This window comes from Felis catus, chromosome C2 (assembly GCF_018350175.1).
Source record: "Felis catus isolate Fca126 chromosome C2, F.catus_Fca126_mat1.0, whole genome shotgun sequence".
Lineage (NCBI taxonomy): Eukaryota > Metazoa > Chordata > Mammalia > Carnivora > Felidae > Felis > Felis catus.
Window position 1 is genome coordinate 39,941,690 of NC_058376.1, and position 12,549 is coordinate 39,954,238.

The window sequence follows — 12,549 nt, forward strand, 5'->3', positions numbered from 1 at the left end:
AGAGAATTTACTAGAAAAATTAAAATTATAGAGAAATTTAAATAAAAATAAGTTCCTTGGACAAAGAATATTTTAAAAAAATAAGCTAAACGAAAGAGTCATTGGAATATGCTGGTAAGTATATTAACCCAGTGGTAGATAGTGAGGAGCACTGGAAAACCTCCCTGGACAACAAGAAAAAGCTTTCTCAGCAGTTTGCCATGCTATCTAAAATTCTACAGTTGCCATCTTAGACAGCATTTCTTCAATGAAGTTTAAAAATTTTTAACTGCGGTGTGAAATGCAAACCAGAATGCCCCCGTTAAAATTGGATAAAACCAGGGGCACCTGGGTAGCTCAGTGGATTAAGTGTCCAACATCAGCTTAGGTCATGATCTCAGAGTCCGTGAGTTTGAGCCCTGTGTCGGGATCTGTGCTGACAGCTCAAAGCCTGGAGTCTGCTTCATATTCTGGGTCTCCCTCTGTCTCTCTGCCCCTTCCTGGCTTGTGCTCTCTCTCAAAAATAAAACAAAACCAAAAAATAGATGTTTGGTTTGTATAAAACTAAAAACTGGATGTTTTGGTTTGTATAAAACCAAAAAATAGATGTTTCCAACTGTAAATTTATCAGTTTTGTAAGCGGTTTTAATATTGTATTATATTGAGTTGTATAGATCTATTACAATTTGACCATTTCTTTATTGTTGGGTATTTATAATCACTTTCTGCTTTTTACTTTTATAAATAACAATGCAATAAATGTTTTCATTCTGAACTTTTTTTTACACAAAGCATTTTCACAATATAATCTGTATTTTACAGTATTATCTAAATATCCTCCCATAGGACAGGTTTTCAGAAGTGGGATTATTGGGTTTATCTTATTTTTAAAGGGCTTATTTGAAGGGGCACATGCACCACAATGTTTATAGCAGCACTATCAATAATAGCCAAATTATGGAAAGAGCTAAAATGTCCATAGACTGATGAATGGATAAAGAATGTGTGGCATGCACATATATATATATAAATATATATATCATATATGTGGTATATATGATATATATATATTATATATTCCATATATATATTATATGCAATATAATGGAATATTGCTTGGTGATCAAAAAGAATGAAACCTTGCCTTTTGCAACTACGTGGTTGGAACTAGAATATATTAAGTGAAATAAGTCAGTCAGAGACAAATATCATAGGATATCACTCCTATGTGGAATTTAAGAAACAAAACAGATGACATAGGGGAAGGGAAGGAAAAATAAGATAAAAACAGAGACGGAGGAAAACCATAAGAGACTGTAGAGAACAAACAGGGTTGCTGGAGGGGTATTGAGTGGTGGGATAGCTAAATGAGTGATGGGCATTAAGGAGGGCATTTGTTGGGATGAGCACTGGGTGTTAAATGTAAGTGATGAATCACTAAATTCTACTCCACAAACCATTATTGCACTATATATTAACTTGGATTTAAATAAAAAAGAAATACATTAAAAAAATAAAAGCTCTGAAAACAAAAGATTTTTAAAGTTCTTAAAAAACATTCCCAAATTGCTTAAAAAAAACAAAACTTAAGAGTAGTTTTAGGTTCACAGCATAATTGAGCAGAAAGTACGAGAGTTCCCATATACTCCCTGCCCTCAAAAGTGCACAGTCCTCTCCACTATCAAAACCACCCACCAGAATGGTATATTTGTTACAATTGAATCCACATTGACACAGCATTATCACCCTAAGTCAATTATTTCAAAGTTCACTGTTGTTAAATATTCTATGGGTTTTGACAAATGTATAATGACTTGTGTCTACCATTATAGTATCAAGAAAATACAGAATAGTTTCACTGCCCAACACATCCTCTGTTCTCTATTCATTTCTCCCGTCTAACCTCTGGTACCACTTACCCTTTTTATTGTCTACGATGTTTTTGCCTTTTCCAGAATGTCATAGTTTGAATTTCGTAGAATGTAGCCTTTTCAGATTGACATCTTTTGCTTAGTAATATGCATTTAAGATTCCTCCTGGTCTTTCAAGGCTTGATAGCTCATTTCTTTTTAGCACTGAAAAATATTCCATTGTCTGGATGCACCAGTTGATTTATCCATTCACTTACTGAAGAATATTTTGTTGCTTCCAAGTCTTATGCATTATGGATAAGGATGCTAAAAACATTTGTCTGCAGATTTTCGTGTAGATATAAGTTTCCAACCCCTTTGGATAAATACGAAGGAACATGACTGTTGGATTGTATGGTTAATGTATGTTCAGTTTTGTAAGAAACTACCAAAATGCCATCCAAAGTGGTTGTACCATTTTGTATTCCCACTAGGAATGTATGAAAGAGAGAGTTTCTGTTGCTCCATATCCTTGTCAACATTTAGTGTTGTCACTATTTTGGGTCTTAGCCATTCAGGTAGGTGTGCAGTGGTATCTCACTGTGTTAATTTTTTAATTCCATGATAGCATATGTCATTGAGCATCTTTTAATATGCTTATTTACTATCTATATATCTTCTTTAGTGAGGTGCTTATTCAGGTCATTTAATCATTTTTAATTGGGTTTAATTGGGTGTTGAGTTTTATGTGCTCTTTTTATATTTTGGGTAATAATCCATTATCAGATATGTCTTTTTCAAATATTTTCTTCCAGTCTTTGGCTTACATTATGAATTAATTTTTCAAGCAATTTATTCTATTATTATTTGGTTTCAAATATCAAGAACAAGTTGAACGAAAAATAGTTGTTTGTTATTAGGAGACATGGGGCTTCCTGGAACTCATGGAAATCAGGCCATTGGGAGAGACTGAATAGAAATTAGAAAGCCATCTGCTAAATCTGACTCACCTATCTCCTTTTCTCTGTGTCTCTCACTTTTCTCAATCTCTGCAAAACAGTCTGGCTGATTCTCCATCTATGGCCACTTCACATATCTCCAGATCATATCATGCCTTAAGATTTTTTTTAATGTTTATTTATTTTGAGAGAGAAAAATCACAAGTGCAGAGGGGCAGAGAGAAAGGGAGAGAGAGAATTCCAACCAGATTCCATGCCATCATCACAGAGCCCCATACAGGGCTCAAACCCACAAACTGTGAGATCATGACCTACGCGGAAATCAAGAGTCAGACGCCTAACCGACTGAGCCACCCAGTTGCCCCATGACTTAAGCTTTTAGCCAGGCAAAAAGATTACCTTGCTACTGCTCAGTTTACATTCTGATTGGCCACGGCTGTGGATGTGTTCTAGAGGTAAAACACTGTTCCTGGTACCCACACTTATGAATGGATTGGTTTGCACTGGAAGCACTCAGGCATTCGTAGACAATAAGTGATAGATTGTTATCTGGGAAGACATTCATAAAATGCGACAGATCCTGTTCCACCATTTTACAAAGGCACCAGTAGAGTAAAACTGACAATTCTCTTGCATTCCCAATGTCAATAATAAAACTAAATACTTAGGCTTTATTAGTCCGTTAAGACAATGACATCTTATTAATAGAAATTGCATTTTTGATTGCTAATATGCTATCTTTTCATATATATGTTATTTGTGTTTAGTTTTGTTAGCAGACGGTATATTTCACCTTTTATAAATTTATTTTTTAACTTTTAATGTGGATTTATTTTGAGAGTGAGAGATAGAGAAAGAGAGAATCCCAAGCAGGCTTCGAACTGTCAACACAAAGCCTGATGCAGGGCTCGAACCCACAAACTGTAAGGTCATGACCTGAGACAAAATCAAGAGTTGGATACCTGATTGAGCCACCAAGTGCCCCATTCACCCTCTTATTGAATATCCTTTTGTTTTATTATCAATTTATTTATTTTAAAGTATATTAATATTTTTGGTGTTTTCATTTTATGGTTAAAAATTTTCTAATTTCTTGTTTGTCTTTTAAATTTATGTTGGACACCGACATACATAATATTTTAGGTAGGAGCTAAATTAGTTGACCTTTTGTGCATTTCTTAATTTTAAGGTTTTAAATTTTCTCTTACTCAGAAATTATATTTATTTATTTTTGCTTTGTGTTTTGTTATTTTGGAGACTTAAAAATTCCCTTTGGGGCACCCAGGTGGCCCAGTCAGTTAAGCATCCAACTTCAGCTCAGGTTGTGATCTCGCAGTTTGTGGGTTTGAGCCCTGCATCGGGCTCTGTGCTGATGGCTCAGAGCCTGGAGCCTGCTTCGGGTTCTGTCTCCCTCTCTCTCTGCCCCTCCCCTGCTCCTGCTGTGTCTTGGTCTCTCAAAAATAAACATACATTAAAATTTTTTTAAAAAATTCCTCTTGACATAAGCTGCTATATTCATTATATTTCTAGAGTTTCTTTATAATTGTTTAGATACTAATGAATATTATAGCGCAATTTGAAAACTATCTGATAAATAAAAAGAAAAATCTAATCAGGTTAAGCTAATAAAGGAAAATATAGCAGAAGTCTTGGGCAAATTTAGTAGCCTCATTCATCGTATCTTGTCTTCAATTAAACCAAGGAGTTTTTCTTAAATACAGTATCTAAATTTTGACAGAATGATAATATTGTGCGAAAAACCTACAAATCTAGAAAACATGCTATTAAGAAATAATACTCAAATCTATCTCCAGGTAAGAGAATTGAGAACTTTTATTTTTTTCATATCTATGTTTTCTAATTTCTCCATGTGTTTGTTTGTGTTGAAAACGATAGTGTAGGGATGCTTGGGTGGCTCAGTTGGTGAAGCGTCTGACTTCAGCTCGGGTCATGATCTGACAGCTCAGAGCCTGGAGCCTACTAAGGATTCTGTGTCTCCCACTCTCTCTCTCTGCCCCTCCCCGACTCATGTTCTGTTTCTGTCTCAAAAGTAAACACTAAAAAAATTTAAAAAAAGAAAACTATAATGATTCAGCATGTAGATAGATTCCGGAGCCAAACTGTGTGATCTTTAACTCAAGTTTTACGCCTTCGCAGCTATGTAATGATTGGCAATTAACTTCACCTTTCAGTGTCTCACTTTATCTTATCCAAAAAAATGGAGATAATACTTAAAAATACTCATTCCATTTAGGACAATGCCTCAAACAAACAAATGAACAAACTCTCAATAAATATTAGCAATTATTAATAAGTGCCCTTTTATATTAATGTTTATGTTTATTAAATCTACATTCTTTATGAGTATTCCATTTAATCCTGACATTAATCCAATGAGGTAGGCTCTACTGTACAGACTGGGAAACTGAGGCGTGGAGAGGATAAAGACTTACCAAAAGTCATACAGTAAATAGTGGAGCTGGTATAGGAATTCAAGTAGTTTAAAGCCCAAGCAAGCCACATAATACTTACTGCCTTTTATTGTATAAGAAAAAATTATGTGGATATTGAGATTTATCTAACTCCATTCCATATCTCTATGCACCTCTATAGGTAGACTTTTTGTTTGTCACATGGCTTCAGAGAGAAAACATGGCAAAAAAGATAACTTTCCAAGATATGTAGTGTCCTATATTTTCAGCATCTGGATTGCTATATCCACCAATAAGGAATATACAGGTATATTACATGAAAAACATAGACATTACCTCTCGTGGGGCAATGGACTGGCACTGCTGAATAATTTAACCCTATCAAATAATTCATTCAATTGATGTTATTATTTCTTCACCAACTTGCAGTTCAAAGCATTTCATACTGATTCAAATTTGTGGGTATTTTAAATATATGGGGTACCTGGGTGGCTCAGTCGGTTAAGCATCTGACTTTGGCTCAGGTCATGATGTCACAGCTCATGAGCTCAAGCCCCGTGCTGGGCTCTGTGCTGACAACTCAGAGCCTGGAGCCTGCTTCAGATTCTGTCTCTCTCTGCCCCTCCCCTGCTCATGCACTGTCCCTCTCTCTCAAATTTAAATAAATATTAAAAAAATTTTAAATATGTGTGTGTGTATATATATATATTATATATACACACATATATTTATATATGTTATAATATATATAATATATATATTATATATATATACACACATATACATACATATATATATAAATCTATCTACATCTGTAACTATATACTTATATTTACATACATATAGAAAGAGAAGGAGAGAAAAGGAATTAAGATGGGGGATTCCCATTAGGATATGAAAATGAATCTAAATTAATTTATTCAGATACTCTAAGTGGCAATAAAATGTAGTATTCCCACAACTCATAACTTTTGAAAAGATGATGAATTTTACTCAAAGCAGTTTTTTAGGGAAAAGATTATACAGCCATATGGCCTGAAAAGGAACTCTGTCACATTGGAAGCAGACATTATTTAAAGTGCACATCAGTCATGCATGCCATGTTTGGCTCTTTATTGATTGTGAAAACAGCTTTGAATGTGTGCATTATTCAGTTCTTTCTTACGTAAATTCTTTCATATCCAGAAATCAAGGTTCTTTATTGCCCAAGGAAGAGATAATGTCAATGGCTTGCAACCTTCCTGAAGATGAATGCTGTCTTAAGGCTGTCTAAAGGGTAAACTCATTACTTATGGAAAATAAATGTCAAGGTGAGACACTGACTTAGGAATGATGCTCACCCATAAGGGCCATATCCCCATTGTACTATACAGTTCATGGATAGATTTATCATTTGTCTCACTTAAATAGAATAAGTCTTGTCTAAACAATGGACTGCTGTGCCTGAGTTAATTTAGTTGGGAAACCTCTTTGCTCTGAATTTTATTAGACAGCATTAATATACGATGCATAGAGGTACATTCTGAAGTGTATAAATCTTTGACAAGAGATGTTTTCAATTTGAACCTGAATTAGAAGTTACATTTGTATTTCTTAACCTCATGATGAAAAAAAAAAAAGATTACTCTTTAGTAGTCTTACTGAGTGACACAGGCATATCATATGGTGTAACAAGAAATAAATACAGAACACAGCAAATTAATTGATACTATGCTGGGTGAGTCTGCCTCCTTTTTTCATTTAGGCATCTCTGAAGATGAAAGAAGCAGAATGTTTTCCTTAGTTACTGCAATGAGGTTATTTAATTATAATCATCTGGCTATGGCTTAGTTCATGATACAAGATAATCTAATGTAGGGGGTTGTAGAAGGGAGACAAGGTAAACAGGGGTGCAAAGTGGGAGAAAGAAAGGTGTTTCATTTCCTCTGATAGAGATCAAAGGCTAAGTTTGATTATTTGGGATTGTCTCGGTGTTTTGTTGTTTTTGAGGGGGGCAGAATATGTCAACTAAAAAAATCAGTCATTTCTGTGTAATTCACCACGTTAAAAAAAATTATAAAAGTGAATTTAAGCAAGACTTACTGCAGATTATAGTGAAGAAATAGAAAGCTTTCAGCAGAGTCATACTATGTTCTGCCTTAACACTATCCACCCTAAAATGTTATCTATACCATTTATATCCTCTTCTACTTACTTTTTATTACCATGTTTAAAAGTATAATTTATGCTTTTATATTTCCTACTTATATTGCAGGAATGTCATAAGCAGATGAAATCTTTGTAAATTTCTGTGTCATCATTTGAGGAACAGAAGATCTAATAACCTAAATTTTCACAAGTCCTTACTACCCTGAATCAGATATGGCTAAATCTCTCTCAATAATTCAAATGGAGAAAATGAATGGCTTGATGGATGTGGGAGAACTAAGTGCCAGTAGACTAAATGTATTGAAAAATTCCAGTGATTGAGAGACATTATTCAAAAATAATGCTGAGGCCAATTCTTGGCACATAGGCACATAGTACTATGTAGTGCCCAATTATTAGAAAAGAACGTTTTTATTTTTAATAAGATTTCTTTCTAACATATGAATTCATATTCAATTAACTGTTTACTGAACATCTACTCTGTGACCCACTTGCCCTAAGTGCTTTGAAATATGTTATTTCATCATTTTATTTAAATGAATGTAATTCTAATGATCTCCAAGGGGCTTTATGCTAATCTCTGTCCTTTATTTTCTCAACATTGTTAGATATGTTTCATTAAATATTGCCATGCATTTTTTACATGTTGTAAATATCAGTATTTGTATCTTTACTTGAAATTGCTTCTTTTATATTTCTTGTAGTGTTACTATCACAGAAATATCCAAACATTTGCACTTTACTTTGAAAATAGTAATCTCTCCAAGTACTAGAAGTCTTTTGAAGTAGTAACTGGACAAGTCTATGGAGAAAAATTCAAGTTTAGTCATTTAAGAAGTAGATTCAGTTTGTCTCTGCAAGGAAAAATGGAGAGAATAGAGTAAGACAATTTAAGGAGAATACTTCCTCATGCTCTGAATAACAGCAATTAACATATAAGTATGTTGTAAGAGTGTGTGTGTCTGTCTGTATACACACACACACATTTATATATATTTGTAATTAATCAACTGTCTAGATCTTAGGTCTCTGAATAAAAACAAACATAATTACATTATTCTTGACAGAAACCCAGAAGTTTAATAAAAAATGAAGGGTTCAATAAAGGGTAAATAAAATTAGAATTTCTTTCACTGAGACACCTGCCTTGCACTAGATTGAGTCTGCAAATCAAAACCACTCTGTTTTACCCTGAAGAAAGGAACTATCTCTGAGGATAAAGCTGTTCTTCCCACGGTTCTCAGAGAACATGTAGGGTGTAAACAAAGTGTCTTGACACAATTTTTAAAAAACTAGGTAAGCTAAATTTTGAATTATAAAGGATGATCGTCTAAGTAAAACAATGAACTCAACTGGACGTGTTTATGACAAAACTGAACACATAAAAGAAATAAAACCAGTAAGTGTCATAAAACCAATGGCATTGATATTAAGAAACATGGATACATGAAAATTAAAATGTGAGTTTTAATAAAGTCATCTAATGAAACATAAAGTTGAATCTGACCAGAATCACTTAATCACTTCACACTATGAAATAAGATGACTTAAGAGTACATTATGTATTAAATTGAATATAATGTTTCTAACGAAAAATTGAATCAGTGATTCAGAAGTCATAAATGATGAATTAAAATACTGATATTTACAAAATGTAAAAAATGCATGACAATTACTTTTCCAAATAGATTTCCCTTTAATAAATATATGTATTGACTTGTTGATATACAGTGAAATGAACATGTTTCTTACTTGTATTTACTTTAACTCTATGTATTTTCCAAGAAGTCAAATAGATTGGAAAGGGTAAGGGGAGAAGGAAAGAGGGCAACTTAGAGGGAGACGGGGGAAGGGAGTTAGAGGAAGTGAGATGGAGGGACTGAAGAGGATTAATCATATACGACTTATTTCAAGACCCTTGAGAATCCTGTTTTATGGTAGGTAGGAACAGGTGCATGGAACATATATAGCAGAGAATGCTACCTATGTTTCACATATGACAGAAAAGCAAATTATACCATCATATGATTCAGTTCATTATGATAAAGGTAGTAAGAACAATATAAAATATCATGAAGAATTTTGTCTTCTTAAATTATTATTCTCAGTAGTTCCTCTACTGGTACTTGATGCCCATAATTTGGAGAGAAAATTTAGGGAAATAAGGATGAAAATAGGAGTAGAACAAGTTCCTAGAATTAGTCAATTACGCAAGTTTGTAAAGCTAACTACAGAATTTCAGTTTACAAATGGTTAGTAATGAGAACAAAAGTTCTTTGGAGTTCATAGGGGCTTTGTAATATTTTAATTGCTTCTTTTATATTGAAGAGCAAAGTACAAATCATAATGGTATTGAGAAATAATGACCTAATGGAGATTAACATGTAAGCACCCAGAAAAGCCATTTCATTTTTATTCATACCTGAACTTTGGACACATACTTCTGTTTAATGAATATTGGTGTATTAAGCAGAAAAACATCATCTGTTCAAACACACTTGGTAGTTTAAGGTTTCATTTTTCTATCAAACATCTTGCAAGCCAAGTGATTTCATCAGCATATTCAAATCAATGCCCAGCACCTGTAAAAGGTCACTTGTAACACTTTGAAACAGAAGATACAGAAGACTTGAACCTAAAAACATTACAGTGGAATTGTTTTCTAACAAAATAGTTTTTAATATTTCATATTTACAACTTGTCAAATTCTAATAATTTCAAAATCATTTATACAAATGTCAATGTGAGAATTTTGTTTCTGGTGAAAATGTTTTTAATAATCAGTGAGAAAAGAAAGTGTTATTTAATAAGTGGTCCTGTGACACTTGGCTTATTTTTGAAAAACACTGGAATAAGACGTTTGCTTCTGAGCATATTTCAAATAAGTACACATGGATTGAAGTGTGTTATTTAAAAAAAAGCAATCTTCCAAACAAAATTTATAGGTGATTAACTCATGATATAAATTGACTTAAAAACATTTCTTTTAATGTTTATTTTTGAGAGAGAGAGAGAGAGAGAGAGAGAGAGAGAGAGAGAGAGATGGAGTGTGAGAGGGGAAGGGGCAGATAGAGAGGGAGACACAGAATCCAAGGCAGGCTCCAGGCTCTGAGCTGTCAGCACAGAGCCCCATGTGGGGCTTGAACTCATGAACTGCAAGATCATGACCTGAGCTGAAGTTGGACGCTCAACCAACTGAACCACCCAGGCACCCCAACTTTAATTTTTTTTTTAATTTAAGGAAAAGGCATGCAGATTTGGCTACATATATACATATTTTAAAAGGTCTTTATATCAAAATCACCATAAAGACACTAAGTTGATACTTTGAAATCTGGAACAATGGCACTCCTATAACCTAGAAAACTTTCTGTCACAATAGAAATGCTGCATGAAATCAAGTTTTTTAGTATGTGTAGCTGAGCTATACATGGAAGGAAAGGAAAGGAAAGGAAAGGAAAGGAAAGGAAAGGAAAGGAAAGGAAAGGAAAGGAAAGGAAAGGAAAGGAAAGGAAAGGAAAGGAAAGAAGGAAGGAAGGAAGGAAGGAAGGAAGGAAGGAAGGAAGGAGAGAGGGAGGGAGGGAGTACAGGAAGGAGGGAAGGAAGGGAATCTCTAGATAATAGAAACAAATAGGGGTAAATATATTAATGAATCAATACCACATCTGGGTTGCTGGTATGGTCACTTCAAACCGTGATTTTTATGTTTCTGCCATGTTTGAGACACAGAAATCTCTGGCACAGACGTCTGCACAAGGATCGAACCTTTTCAAGCACTCGTGTCCACCCTGAGTTCCTTGGGTCCTGCCAGGGAGTAGTTTGCATGTCCCCTGTCTCCCTGTGCCAACAGCACTCTGTTCTCAGCCTGGAGAGTTTGAGGGCACACATCTCCCTTTCCTCAGGTCTTTAGACTTCTGGAAATATAATCTAGGAAGCCTTGCCCCAAAAGTCATGGAAACACTTTAAGATATGGAAAGAAAAGACGGGGAACGAAAAGAGAAAATATAAATGAACGTTTCCAGAAAGTATTTTACCCGACATTCTAAGACTTATTTAAAGGAGATTGCAAATAGAAAATACTGTGCCAGTGGAAGTCATTATGAAAATTATTTATGGAGAGCTTGAGGCTGGAATCCAGCTGTGAAGAATGAGTAGTAATTCAACTGAAGGAAAGACATTAGAGGCTGGCACAACTATAAGACATAATTAAAAGCTGCAGAGAGGCGTTGGAGGAAACAGTAAGCAACTGGACCGTTTTCTTGCCAGTTTTCATGGCCACCAGGACAATATCCTAATTACACTACCATTTTCAAACACTGACTTTAAATTAAAAAAAATCCAAATCTCACTTTATCCAAATAAATAAATAATCTTGGATGTGGAGAGGAGCTGGAACTTGTTGAATAATAATAATTAAAAGGAACAAAAAGAATATAACTACCATAAAACCTCGCCAAATCTCTTCATATGTGGGTCTCTCCAGTATAATGATCTTTACTACATTTTTAAAAATTACATATTTGAGATGAGTAAGAATCATGTATGTGTCCACGTACTTCCTGGCCTCATCCACCACTATTGGAGAAACTAGATTTTGGAATACGTACATCTGTTGATTTTAAATGATGATTTGCAGTGCTGTATTATCCCACTTACTGAAATCATAGCCTTGGAGACAGAGCATCAGTGCCTTCTTCAATTAACATTGAGTATTAAAATCTAAAAGATGATTTTTGAAAATGAAATGAATACTTTCATGGGAAGTTTAAAAAAAATCACGGGTGCCTGTGTGGCTTAGTCTGGTAAGCACCCGAATTTGGCTCAGGTCATGATCTTGTGGTTTGTGAGTTCAAGCCCCAAGTCCAGCTCTGTGCAGACAGATCAATGTTTATTTATTTTTGAGAGACAAGGATAGCGTGAGTGGGGAGGGGCAGAGAGAGAGGGAGACACAGAATCTGAAGCAGGCTCCAGGCTCTGAAATGTCAGCACAGAGCCCCACATGGGGCCCACACCTATGAACCATGAGATAATAACCTGAGCTGAAGTTGGATGCTTAACCAAATGAGCCAACCAGGTGCCCCTGTGCTGACAGATCAGAGCCTGGAGCCTGCTTTGGATTCTGTATCTGTGTCTCTCCCTCTGCCCCTCCTCCACTAGTTTGTTCTCTCTCTCTCTCTCTCT